The sequence below is a fragment of the Vollenhovia emeryi genome, unplaced genomic scaffold (genome assembly GCF_000949405.1).
Source record: "Vollenhovia emeryi isolate VEMERY1.0 unplaced genomic scaffold, V.emery_V1.0 DF939191.1, whole genome shotgun sequence".
Lineage (NCBI taxonomy): Eukaryota > Metazoa > Arthropoda > Insecta > Hymenoptera > Formicidae > Vollenhovia > Vollenhovia emeryi.
The window spans coordinates 580998-593221 of NW_011967175.1; positions in this window are offsets into that span (position 1 = coordinate 580998).

The window sequence follows — 12224 nt, forward strand, 5'->3', positions numbered from 1 at the left end:
CAGCTTGTTTATTCGCTTTCTCGATGGTGTCTCGTATCTCTTTGAATTCTGCTGCATTTCCACGTAATCTCGGTAAAAAAGTCTTCCCCCCCCCTCCTCCGTGAAAATCGTCCTTTGCTTTTTAATGGCAGAAAATGTTTTAGCTACACACTGTAAGTACAGTTTAAATATATTTGAAAGAATAAAGGACTAAGAGCCGTGACTGGGTGTTTTATATTTTAAATTTATTGCGAAAAATATCACCTCAGCCAGGGTTTGAACCTGGACCTTCCTCTCGCTAGGCGGGCGTCTCAACCAATTCGACCACCGAGGCGTATGGAAACACTTCTCGCAAGAAACAGTCTAATGTTGATTCCCGAATGCCACCTACCGTGACAGTATTTGAAAAACGAGAACGCCGACTTAAATCGTCGGACGTAAAACACAGTACAATCATCCTTACAATGTATTCCTATTGTTAACACCCTGTCACGGCTCTTAGTCCTTTATTCCTTCAAATTTGTGTTTATCACATTTGAGCTATACGAATTTTATTATATTTATTTTACGCGCACACACACACACACATACGCGCGCGCACACTTATCGGCCGAATTTTTTCCTCTGTTAGTATCAGTCATAGATACAAGTGGCTCGCTTTATTCTTGGAATTCGATGCAATTTCTTGCGCGGTCTTAGTCGCGGATTAAATCGCCTATTTGCTGGCACACTGCGCTCCTATTCAAATGCTGAAGCGCTCTCATAAATTACGGTGAGGTTCGCTTCGGAGACGGGATGGTTACGCTGCCGCGTAAGAAAAAAGCTCGATTTGCATGTGCAATTTCCTGCGGGGCAACGAACGCACGTGGGGCGACCTCCGACTACCGGTGGGTATTGCTCCGCGCGCGTTCAGAGAATGGAACGTATTTCTAATGTAATCGGCGCGCCGTTTTACGTTCGCGGAGCGCAATTGCTGTCTAGCGTTTCCATGCTCCTGTGAATACCGCGTCGGGGATGTAAAACGCGTTCATTATCGTTATTAGGGAAAATGACAGCGTTATTAATTCTAGCGAAATAATCGGTAATGCTGAGTCGACGTTGCGACCGCCTCATGTAAATTTCTGGACGGTCAAACCCCGTGCGAATATCTTTCGGTTTTACCCGAGGGGGAAACCGCTGACCGAAATCTTGTACACCAACGCCCACTAATGCCCAGTGGGCATTACTTTATCATTTTATCTTATTTTATTTTTATAATGCCCCGGCAAGGCCCAATGCCCAAAAAATGCCTAGTGATGCCGCAAATCTGTACACCACAACGCCCTCAGCGTTTTACCCAACGGCGGCATTTCTGCCCATGGCTATTGTGGAAAGGCACGCGGTATATGGGGAAATGTGTAAAAATAGTAAGCCTGTAACGACTGCGAGATATAAATTATATATACAAAAAGGAACGAGAAGATTACGGGGGGGTAACCGGTCTAGATGTATGAATACATTAAAAATTATAACTCTCCTGTGTTTCTCTTCCTTTCTGTTGAGCTAAAAAATTACTATTTTATCAAAGATAAAACGAATACATTTCCATTCTTTATGAATGTGTGGCCCGCAGTAATTAAAAGTATCTCTGATTTGCTTATTATTTCTTTCGTTACAATTAGAGAGTTTTGCGATAATAGAGTGCAAGCGTGTGTCTGCCTGCCGGAAGCAACATTGAGGACATTCGCATTTGAGATGCAAATCTCCGCCTGTCGATATCCACAGTATTTCGAGTAATCCGACTTTAAATTGGAACTGTCAGCGGCGAACACGCGAATTCGTCGCGTTGTTTTAATTAATTAAAACGACTCTTTCCAAGTGCTTTCTATGCGTACGGCTTTGCATAATGACGAATTGGCGCCCGTTGAAATCGTCGTTCGGTTAACGCACGATCGATCCGTTCCCCGCGTATATACCGCGGCGATTGCGTCGCCGACGGCGGAGGCAGAAGAGAGCGGAAATTCATAAAATTTGTAACAATTAATTTTATCTTTGTGCGGACGCGAGGACGATTTCTTCCTGTTGTTTCCGCGCGTCGTTCGTCGCACCGACGGCCTCGCGGAGATAACGTCGATTGAATCGCCGCGCCCCATTTCCCCGCAGCAACAGAAGCAAAGCGTACGCGTTAAATCATACAAAGCCTTCTCCACGTCCCACCTGATATCTCTACCTTCGGCAAACGTGGGCGCGAGGGATTCTGCGAGAGACAAAAAAGGAAAGCGCGGGCGAGAGATGGGTGGAAATACTCGTGGGGGGGGGACTTACGATAATTTCTGCTGCGCCCCTCGCGGAAGGACGCGGTCTCGCGCCCCGGAAAATGGCTTTACATATATCAAATGCTGGCAATTCGACGAGGGTGGATAGCGCAGTCAATGGCCAACGTAGGCTGACGGTGCTCGATGCGATGTCATCGAACTTTTGCCGACGCGCGCAAGTTCTTTCCGGTCACGAACTTGGTCGATTAGACGAAAGCGAAAGTTGGGCTTTTGAGCGACGCACGTGCGTTTGCGAATGAACGTCTGCTCTTTGCGACTCTCACGTTTACCGCACGTTCTCGCGATGTGCCTTTGCGAAACGCGGAACCGAGGAGTTTGCTTTAAATATTCAGGCCGTGTAGAGATTTTGTCCGCTGGCCAAGCTTAATGTTCCACGTTATTCTAAATACTCTCCCGTTCTTTAGGCAACGCGATCTTTTTCCCGGTCGCCGGCTCCAGAAGGAGCGGAAAGCGAACCGCGAGTGTCTTCTAGATTTGATATTTGTTCGTGCGTGAGAATGCGCGAGCGGTGTGCGGCGCACGAATGAGATACGCGTTCTCATTTCCTTGTGCATTAGGCTCTTTCCTCGTTTAACGAGTGTACGGAAATATCTTTCTCGCGGCGGTCCCCTTGCGCGTATATCGCGTGTCGTTCTGGATAAAATCAATAGTGTCTTTCGCCCGGCAGTCGAATAACGCATTAACGTAATATCGGATGCGCGCATCGATCAAATTGATGTGTAACTAATTTGATTGGCACCGAGTTGTCAAATAGAACGTGTGTGTTATCAATGAGAGTAGTAAATATCGCGTTAATTGCGACCGCTGTAATAACAATTGCTCGGAAGGTATTACGAAAGACCGAGAGAAGAGTCGCCGTCATCATCGTATCCGCCGTATTACATATTGATCCGCACGCTTGATTCCGGCGTTTCAAAGAAAGCTGCATTTGTAACTTCGTCTCTTTATCAATACGTTATATCTCCGAGGCGCATGATCCTCCTGACAAATGTCCCGGGAATGTTCAGGTGTTCACAAACGCGCGAAATACTGAATTCCCAGCGTCTCGCCTTTCCTCCGCCGAGTTATAGAATACAAAACTCGTTTCGTATTTATGATCTTTTCGTCTCCACATACGGTCGACATTACGAGCGTATCGCACGAGGCGTCCGATGGAGCGATCTCGAATGCGCGCGGTCCGATCGGGCGGCGTACGACCCGGTCCATTGACACGTAGCGCCCGTTAAAGCGAGCGAGAAACCGCGTTTCAAAGGAACCATTATTTTGCCCAATACGGTATGACGCCGGAAATATTGCCGAACCGGTGCTTCCGCGCCGGTTTAGCCGCTTCCTCCCCCGCCGAACCGCCGGGATCTGGGCTCTTTTATATCGCTTTCGTTCCCCGCTCGTAACTGCGATCAACCGTACATTGCCCATGGCTATAAAAGTAACTGCTCCGTAGTTGTAAGCACCCACCGGGTGCTTGTACGCTGCTTGTAATTCGGATCCTTCGTCGGCGAGGGAAGAGACGAGTGTTACGTTAAATACCCTACCGAGATAAATTAAAGCGCCTGGGTGGTGATGCGAATAAATGTAGAATTTCGGGGGATTTTAGCTGGGGGATCGTACATCAGCAAGGCTTTAGCTTTCAAAGAATGTCAGAAAAAAGTCTTTATTACACGTCAATTCTTTTGTATTATGATTGTTCTTTGAAATCGTTAGAATAAGAGATATCGAACTGACTGACATTGTGACGTGAATGTCTGTTACGTTAAATACCCTGCCGTAATTTCGGGGGATTTTAGCTGAGGATCGTACACGAGCAAGGCTTTAGCTTTCAAAGAATGTCAGTAAAAAGTCCTTATTAGACGTGAATTCCTTTTGTATTATGATTACTCTTTGAAATTATTAGAATAAGAGACGTCGAACTAACTGACATTGCGACGTGATTGTCTGCCAATCTCTTGAGAATGTAAATGTCAATTCGCCAGCGATCTTTCAATTATTAATAAGACGATCGTGTATCTTTGCTATGTTATTAATCCGGGCGATTGTCTCGACGGCGATGTTAGTTCTGACAAAGGGGAATGAGAAAACGAAGGAGTAACGGGCGAAATAATCGTCTAACTACCCAGGCAATTTTGTAGATTGCGTGAAACGGAGCCATGAATTCGCGCATTTTGGGGTCAGTGGGTGGAGCGATTCCCACAGTTACGCCGAATATTAGTATTCTTATTGCGTTGTTGTTTCACGGTTTGTGTTACTTTCGAATAGTTACGCGGCTGGCGCGAAGGCACGAGGGTGTAACGCCGAGGCACTCCCGCGGGAAGCGGAGCCCGTCTTCTGCACTGCGGACGATGCATCCGCGCCGAAAGCTCGCCGAATCGGTTCCTTTTTCTCCCCCGGTTGCGCTTTCGTCACTCTTCTCTTCCTCACTGCCCGTACTTTTCCCCGTTTTCCATCTGTCTTGATTTGTCTCTTTCAGCGAGGGGAGGGGGGGGGGGGGAGCTTTCGTCGCATGCCGGTCGACGATATGCAAAATCCTCGCGGATTCACAGAAATTTGTAGGTTTCAGGTTCATTTGTAAAACTTCCACCCAGGATTTTCTGATTTTTATGCAGTCGGGCATAAGCATTCGCATTCCCTATCTTACAATTGAACGGGCGCGAGAGCGAGAGAGAAGAGAGAGAGAGAGAGTTATTTATACCGCTTTCAATCTTCGAGATCAAGCGAGATGAAACCGGCCGTCGTTCCCGTGCGTTACCTAATAAGAGAATCCTGGCACGAAATCCGGGGATTAATTGGGCAAAACCAACGGATCGGCCTGTTCCTCCGTTTTCTTTCGTGTCCGATAATCGAGGGTTATCACACCATTCTGACGCATTCTTCCGCTCCTCGCCATTCAGGCGTAATCTCCTGACTCACGGCCAACGGTTCGCGCGCCTCCACGCGTACATGCAATTTTTTTTCTGCAATTTCCTTACACGTGCTCGTAAAGATACGCGGATAGCGCGATCGTAAACTGGAATTATTCGTAAACCAGTTAATCAGGTAGTTTAATCGCTACGAGATCTGCGTACCGTTTACGTGCCGGACGCCCCTTTTTCTGGCTTTACCGCGGCTTAAATCGTTTCGCTAAAATTCTTAACGGTGCTCTATACCAACGCCGGACGGTTTTATCGTTAATAATAGGCAATGTGTACGTGCCGCGGGCGCGACTCGCCGAGATTACGCCGCTTCCGCGCGCTCGCACGCGCGTGTCTCACGTGCGCGCCCGGCTCGTACGCTTGGCCGCGGACGCCGGGTGTGCCCGCGCGTCGACGAGCACCGTGAAGCCGTCAAGAGTTGGTCAAGGCCGCTCGCGTCCGAATTTCGTCTGGGCCGAGGCACCCCCGCTGTACGTTTCAGTCACCGACACGCCGCGCAGCCAGCAACCCCCCGATCAATACAACCCCAAACCCCCGGTTCGCCGTACTTCCAAAGCCGGTTTACCGAGTCGATCGACGGGAAAACGCCCGCGCTGCCGGGCGCGAAGTCGCGATTTTATATTCGCGCCGTTAAACCTCGTTACCGTAATGCGCCCCCGATACGTGTCTATGATACCTGTTACATTACACACCGGCGGCCTACATTCCCGAGCTCGAATTACGCGCGTCACGTTGCGCCATTATTCGATTTCGATGCGCGATGGCGAGAGATACTTATCTCTACCCGATATCCCGTTCAAAATTACGGTACTTGAGGTAGCAAAGAGGATTGGTCGGAATTACGCCAACCGGTTTTCACGTGCCGATTTGCCGAAAACTCATCCCCGGAACCTTTGCAAATCCGAGAATCTCGAAACGTTACTGAGGGGCGTGGGGAAGGAAAGGGGTGGCAAAGAGGGAAATCTGGAACGTACTAACCGGCGGACTTTTCGGAAACTCGAATCTTCCGCGAGAAATGTCGAGTGCATTCAGCGCAACTCTGCGATGTGCGCGCGTATCCGTTAAACGCGCGGATATTGAGTTCCGTGCGCAACCGTTAAACGTCATCCTTAAAAAAAAAAAATCAGTATTATTCCAACTGTGCAATCACTCTGTGCCATAAGCGCCGTAGAAATTCAAAATGAAGATCGCAATCTTCCCATGCCATTCTTCTTTCCGCGAACTTTCGGCAATAAAATGTCGGGCGCCACAATAGCCTCGCTTCTCCCTCCGCGGGGACGAAACGGCGCGCTTTAAGCGTACGCGCAATTAAGTTTCGGTAACGAGCTCTTTTAAATTAACTTATCGCAGGTGGCTCTGTGTAGAAATAAAACGCGCGCGCGTGTACGTACCATGCGTGCGCGTCCGCGTGCACGCGGCGAATCCGCGGTTACGGGTAGGAAGCCGTAAATAACTTTCAGAGCTGTGTTTTCCCGTCGTATATCAGTGCAAGGTGTGTGCATACGACGTCCGCGTTACTGCGCGGTGCATACGTAAACGCGCACTCTGTTCGCGCGATGGGCCATCGTGTGAAATAGGATTGCATCCCGATGCACCGGGTGCCGAAGCGCGCGATTCGGCGGCGAAAAAATGTATATGCATGTAGGCGAGATGCATCCACTCGACGAACGGTCGTCGACCTACGTCGGCATGTCGCCGAAAATCTGTCGGTCTATAGTCGCGCTATCGAGCGCCCCGTATATTTTATCCTTGCCATCGACCGCCACGTATCACCCCGGAAGTGTGTCGAAAGTTTTGGGTGGCGCGACAATGCAGGCACGCGCGTATCGCTGGTGATTAGCGGAAATTCTCTCTTAAAAGCTACCGCGTCACATGTCCCTTTCCCTTTGTTCACCAACCGAAACTTTGGTGAAAGCTGTAATTATCCATCGGATCGATCCCGTTCCCTTCCGCTTATAAATGGAGTTAAGTAAATGGTTTGTAAGACAAGCAGTGGAGCGGTTATTACCCGTAATTTTAGTCATGTGAACTTCCGCTTTCGTTATGCGCGTTTCATACCGCGGTTATATTTCAAGTTGTAATGAATAGTCTTGACGTATAACGTATATCCACGCGCGGAAGGCAGTTCCATAATGTTTTGAGAAAGGAGGCACGGATTGTCATTTATTCTTAAGATTGCATAATACTTTGTGCTATTTTTACTATTTATGATATTGAAGAAATTTATGCGCGAGTTATTTTCCCAGACATGTAGCTCGTAATACTTTACGATCGATAACTCGAGTTTGAAAGACTGCGCGTTCTGCGTCAAGGGTTTCTTCGAGAATGATGTCGCTACGAAGAAGATAAAACGCTGACTATACTATGAAGCAACGAAACGCCATTTCCGGGTCTGCTCTTCGCGCGCCAGTCAGTTTGGAATCCTTTAATCTGTTATCGTAAAAATTCTGCTCGCTCACTGCTATGCTGCCAGCCTTAAAAGCGAAGAGAGAGAGAGAGAGAGGGAGGGAGTGAAGGAGGGGGAACGCACGTGGTTTGCAGGAAGGGAGAGATGGAGGTTGGGTGGAGGATAGAAGTATGATGGGGAAGAACGGAAGAGTCGTCACCCCTCGAGAAATGGAGGAGTATCAATATCACGCCTCACTGCCACCTACGCTAAATCCCTCCCCAGCCGCCTCTGTCCGCCGGTCCCTTATTATCGGCTCGGAAAAATAATCTTCGATTACGAATACCTCAGTCAGACGCGCGCTTCTCGCACTCGGTCGTTTAATTTTCGCGAGAATCTCTGACTCCCGATGCGCGAATACCATTGGAAAATCCACCGCGGCGGCCTATAGAAAGCGAGTTGGATATGGGGGAGAGTTTTCAGCCGATCGATTTTATGGAACGTAGAAAAAGGTGCGTTCTGCACGGTCTTGATATCGCGATTTAGGATTTGAGACACCGTCGAACCCTTTCAAAAAGATATAACCCAAGTAGAACATAATATTAATCACGAAAACATCAAGATGGCATCATTTTTTGATCATTTTTTTATATATTGTGGTGACGTGAAAATAGTCCAACGAGAGCACCTTTTTGTGGCGTCATTAAGATATCAAAATGTTGTAAAATGATCTTGTTTTACAAAGCAAAGTTAATTAAATATTATACATTAACAATAAATTGAAATAATATAAAATCAGTCATTGCAAAGTAAATCTTGATGTCGATTATTTTATGACGTAAAATTCATCATTTGAATGTCTCATTGATGTTTGTGTGATTAACTTGTTCTACTTGGGAAGAATGGTAAATGTACTCGTATAGTAACAGTCGTTGAACGGAGTAATTTGAGACATCAGGTATATAATTTTCAATTTCCTAAACAAGTCAACGAACCCTCAACGTTTGTTGTTTTTGTCGCCACGCGCTAACGTGCGACGTGCCGCGTGCCATTGTGTGTACGGCGTACGCGAAGGTGAAGGTCAGCGCGCTATCATTCACTCGCCGAGCCTCGAGCCGGCCGGTCGCGTCGAGGCTCGGCTCCGTGAGTCGTACTGTTTTTACGTTATCAGTTTCGGAAACGCGATCGCGACGAGTTTGAAGATGAAACACCATTGGTTCGTACACGTTTATCAGTGCAACAAGTACAGTGCAACGTTAACGTCCATCGGTTAATTAATAAGTTCTTTACAACTTGAGAAACGGTTCGCACATTGAGACGACGGCTTTTATCACCGTAGATATTTCACGAGACCAACTCGTCTAAAATATGAACACACACCGTGGTGCTGCGATTACATCTCGTTGATGCATCGGGCCTTTGAATTACCTGTCGATTTCGGTGTAATCTGTGTTTCATTTTCTGGAAAAGAGAAAGATTTATTCATGTACGGCTTTGGTTGTTTGCTGTAATTCGTTCCGTTGTACTTCGCAGCTCGAACAGGCAGAAGCCGAGGTCTTACTGTGCGTCGTTACGTTATATTTCGAAGTGTGATCAAAAATGATCTCGGTTAACCGTTACAATCAATAACGACTGTTCACTCGTAGTGGATGCTTCGCGTAATTCATTTCGCGTAAGAATTAGATGTATTGACAGTAAAGATTCTAAAATATCGTTTTGTTGCGAACTAAATAGCTACTATTTTACCACGTAGAGATGCTTGGACTGCGATGCTTACGTTTCGCGAGTTTACGAGTATATCGCCGGTTTAAAAGTGATTTATCCATTGCTACTTCAAAATTAAGAATGACTAGATGACACGCGACTTATCGGTGACTTGATTGAATGACTTGCGTGACGGAAAGTTACAGGACATGTGTTAATAATACTTGGTGCAGCTTCGCGGTGTTTCACGTCGCGTACTGGAGTGCCGCTTGAATTTTGCGCGATCGTAATTAATCATTTTCGCGAGTGACTAGTGTGTGTGTGTGTGTGCAACAAGGAGATCTGAGAGGAGGAGGTGGCCAAGGTGGCAACAGGCAACGTCGGAGCACCCAGGAGGTAAGTTTTATATTTTATATATTATTTGTTAGTTGCAAAATTGAGTAGTTACACCCTGTTAACCTCATTTATTCAAACGATTCGAATGAGTTACGGACAAAACTATGAAAGCGAGATTTTGCGAGTTTATATTTAAAGGGAATTAAAGATTTTCGTAAAACATATTTTCCCCACTTTGCATATTTTAATTAACGCATTTAATAAAATACGTACTTATGTTTGTTTGATCAAGGAGGAGCAGGCCTGGGTGGCAACGGGCAACAGACGAGAAATTACGAGGTAAAATAATATATATAGAATATGTAAAACATATTTTCTTCACTTTGCGCATTTTAATTAATTCAAATATTAATAAAATACATACTTATGGCTGTTGTATTTATTCTAGCGACGCGCCAATTTTTTTCTAATCGTTTATACTCTATCCATACATTTTAATAACTTGACTTTTTATCATTACGTCACATATGTATATTGCATCGTCGAATTTTCAAGAATCATACAACATTTAGATTACAACATTATCGATTTGCACACATGTGATCCTTTAGTTTCTCGATTATCTTCTATTAAAGCTAAACTAAACCGCGTGCATTGCTCCGTGTTCGAGTGAAGAGAAGATGTTTCTTACAAATTTGACCGTTTTTATACAATTAAAAAATTATTAAAAAGAATGTTTTAAATAATTATTTATTCGGGGAATTTTCATCATTTGATGTTTTAATACAAACAAAATATTTACCTTTATAAATATGTAAATCTGTGCCATGAATATGAAATGATTTGTTTCAACAAAACCGATGAGAGATGCACTAGCTCTGCTAGTTAAAATAAGCATTAAAATTGATCCCCAAACAATTGGTCTGACGCGCGTCGATTTTATCCAATATGGCGCGCTAAGGAAACTCTCGGGGTTCCTTATCGAAGCAATACCCATCCCAGATTGGGCCGGATTAACAGGATTAACATAGTAGAGGAGAAACTTTGCGTCAAAATTGGCGCACTATCTCGTTACGGACTCTCTTGTTTGTTGATTCACCTCTCGCCTTTCTCGCTCGCTCCGGCGTGCTCTCCTCCTCTCGTCCAGGAGGAGGTCGATTGACGAGGGAGCATGCAAAACCCGCGGCAGGTGGTCCAGGTTGCATATTGCATAAGGGATCGGTTAAAATGGTTTTCTCCGGGCCGCGTATATTCTCCCGCGAGGTGCTCGCGAGGAAGATGATCTTCGTTACGCTCCAACGCCCTCGTAAAACTTTAATGCGTTAATCTTTTACGCGCACGGCGAATGCTCCTAATACGCTGCATTTAGGAATTCCCGCCGCGGCGATGGATATTTGCGTAATCCATCGACAAGCGGGCGTTATGCGGCGGCAATGAGCAAGCGCGTTCGCCTGGCTACGCGGCGTGACGAATTTAGGGGATTTTACTCCGGATGGGCAGGAAGCATGAAACTGGCCTCGCGAAAGTGCATTGATGTGTTCCGACGAGGAGATTGGGAGCAATAGTGACTCATGCTTCGGTAGACTGCCGCCGCGTAATATACTGGGCTTTGTGCAATATAGCTGGCAAGGGTATCGAATTTTTCTCTGAAGAGAGAGAGAGACCTTAAATTTATTTCCGACTACTGTTCTCATAGATGGAAAGTGCATTATTGACATAACTGACTGAATGACTTGATATATTTTCACGTGGTTTTCAAAAGTAATGCCTGCGGTACAAAGAATGATTTGCCTTAGTACGATCGATGATTAGAAGCGAGGATTTTCGACATTTTTATTAACGCTGATCAAACTTCCTCGGAGGAAGCCACGAAACTGCGGTACGTTAAAGGACGATACGAGACGCAGAGTATTTAGCCAAAGGTTTTCTCTGTGAAACCGGGTGGGTTTATTAGTCCGCGGTCACAGCTAATATCGTCGGTGTATTGGTGGCGTGCACGGAATTTCCGACAAATCTCCCTCGTGATCGTCCAAATTCTATTGATATGACGTGAATTCGTGATCGGGGGGAATTTATTTGCTCTACTTTGTTGGCGCTGTATGGAAAATTTCCTATTTTCTACCACGTTTTTCCCTTATTTCGCATATTCGTAAATTAACGCATTCGTGTAACGAATGCACGTAGACTACGTAGTTTCCACAGCAAATATGTGTACAAATAGCCCCACGTGAATCATCTTTTTAACAGCAGTCCTAATATTAAAATTTGCATTTAAATCGCAGTCATAGTTTGAACGATGTGTACATATTGAAGGAACTTCCATACGTTATCTTGCTTTCTCCGTCTCCATTTCAGACCGTTATGCATCCATTTGCATTTCCCCTTATCGACACTCGAAATCGTGGTGAAGTTCTGTCAAGTAGAGCTGCTCTACGACACATGTGCTTATACGTGTACACATTAAATCTAGGAAAATTTGTTTTGTAACTTGTAACTTTACACCCCGCTTTATTTTAGAAGATGATCAAACTAGCAAAATGTGTCCTAGATATGCACCCTTTTTAAACTTTCCCTGAAATTTCTCGTTTGATTTAGTTC